The 2,544-nt window shown below is 33.7% G+C and overlaps 1 protein-coding gene across 1 annotated transcript in view; it reads right to left on the reverse strand.

Annotated features, from left to right (window-relative positions):
- Positions 1 to 2,544, reverse strand: part of LOC117171121 — a 259,952-nt gene that overhangs the window by 1,517 nt on the left and 255,891 nt on the right. The gene's annotated exons all lie outside the window — the stretch shown is intronic.

Here is a 2,544-nt window from a genome sequence, read left to right on the forward strand (position 1 = left end):
AATTAATAAAATACATTTTGCTTTATTTAGTGGCTATTTGTGGAACTAATTGACTGACTGAGGCGGAGTTTGAAACAGATTAATGACGGCTAGCTGAACTGCATGTTTAAGGCCTATATTAACGCTTGTATTTCTCGAGACATAATAGGCTCATAATATGGTTATTTCGAATAAATTATTTTTATTCGGCTTAGAACCAGATGTCCTCGATGAATAATGTGGAATATTCTGAAAGATTCAACAATTCATATGAACTTACATGAAAACATTATATAGAATACTCCCATTGCATTTTTTAACAGGATTAAGCCCAACGTGCACGGTGGAAAATGAGATTGAAGCGATCGATATTCAGTACACAAATTGTTTAATGATTACCAAATTTCAGGAATAGGGAAGAGTGAGGCGAGATGAGCATAGTTGTTCTTTTCACGTCAGTATTTAAAATCTGCTAATTCATTGCTTGAAAGTAAAACGTTATATGTAATCCACAAACATTTTCAATTCAAATTTTGCCACGATAAAAGTAACTAAAGAAGTAGATGCCATATTAGAAACGAACATAAAGAACTAGTGCGCTTGGCTCATATCGCCTCATGTCTGGGGCGGGATGAGCCAGGCATTGGGGCGAGATGGGTCACTTAATTAAATTACTTATTATATATTATTCATAATTAAGCGTCTTGTTAACTTAGAGTCTTTTAAAATGAAAACATATCTCACAGATATCTTTCCAAAGTTGTACGAAAAATTTTAAGTACCCTACCGAAAGAAATCTCTGAGTTTTCTTTAGCGAAATAGCTTGGCCCACTTGAGTCTATAAACAAAGTCGATTTGAAACAAAATAGTCTCGGAGATAGTTTGAGAGATTTGGGTCCTTTTGAAGATCGTTTTAGTGGTCCTTTTAAGAGTGGTGCGACGGTAATATAATGTTCCTTTTGTATTCGTCACATACCGGGCGGGCAGAGTTATTTACAGTAGTTGGTCGTGGCTAATCCGCTCTCCCTTTTTAAATTTCTCTTCAGATTGTTAACACTTTTTTTTAATTGATGAATTTTCTCATTATACTTATTTATAATTATAACTTATATACTGATATACAATTTTCTAGTTGAATTAAAAAATGTTGTCTTTTTTGACGTATCTTATTCTATTTACTTGAAACGTTCTATTAATTCCAATTTTAAGCATAAAAAAAAGTTAGATATCTGAAGTCATAGAAACCCGTAGATTCCGAATTATTATGTTTTAGGCTGTTAACTATGAAATTAAAAAAAAAACTACTTCTAAATTTTAATCCGAAAGCTTAACAAAGGACCTTTGATTGTCGGCTACTCTATTGAGATAGCCTCTCTGCTTGTTATTTATAATCGTATTCTTATTTAAATTTCGGAAAGGATATTTTAAAGCCTTCAGACCATTTAAACGAGCTTCCTGGACCTTTAAAAATATCTACCTGAGTGCCTGCGGAGAATTTCTCTGAGCTTCTTTGACCTAAAGAAATTTTAGTATATACTCAAAGATTCTTTTCGGTAGGGTAATGCAAAATTTAATATGAATAATATTTGATTTTTGCAGGTTACAAAATTTGGAGTTCATTAAACTCAATGATGATAAAACAGTCTTACAGGAAGTACATTGTTCGCAAAAAGAAATTGGAGATCAAGAAAAGTATGTCTTACCCGATTCTTCACTATTCCAGCCTATTCAAGAGAAGCCTAGACAAAAAATCGAACCTTCCAAAGAAATGCGAGCTGCTATGAAAGTGCTGAACGACAATTTAAAAAAATCACATAGCACAAATATTTCTTATCAGATCAAAAGTGCAACTAATATTATACAGCAAGAGTGGTTCAAGATATCAAGTACAGCAAACGCAAATCCTCTTGACGTGGAAGATTATTTGGATTGTTTTGAAGAATCCTCTAGTTCACTTTTGGAACATGTTGTTAATTTGACAGATTCCAGCGGAAATACATCGATGCATTATGCGGTATCACATGGCAATTTTGACGTAGTGTCTATTCTCTTGGATTCTAAAGTTTGTGACATCAACAAAGGGAATAAAGCAGGTTACACTGCTATTATGCTAGCAGCACTTGCAGATGTTCGAAATTCTACACACGCATCTGTCGCAAGGAGACTTTTCGAAAATGCAGATGTCAATATAAGAGCTAAGCTGGTAAGATATTTATATTATGGACGAAAATGGGTCTTTGTTCCAAATTTAGAGAAGGATAGTACGTATTGGCCACTGGTACAAAATTCATATTCAGAGAAAATTCGAATTATTCAGTATGTGCCCGAATACAAATGCTTCGACTTGAGCATGTCTCAGTTTTAAGACGGAGCCAGACTTCAATTTATGTCTTGGAGACAAGTTTCTATGCATTGAAGACATAAATTTATCTCTTGAGTCGAATTTTTTAGACTCCAACACGTGCGGTTTATAACTTCGAGCGCATACCTGCCCTAACAAAAAAGGGTAATTCTAATGTTCATAAAAGCTAATCTTTGTTAATTGTTAAGCAATCTTGTATATTT

This window comes from Belonocnema kinseyi, chromosome 4 (genome assembly GCF_010883055.1).
Source record: "Belonocnema kinseyi isolate 2016_QV_RU_SX_M_011 chromosome 4, B_treatae_v1, whole genome shotgun sequence".
Taxonomy (NCBI): Eukaryota; Metazoa; Arthropoda; class Insecta; order Hymenoptera; family Cynipidae; genus Belonocnema; species Belonocnema kinseyi.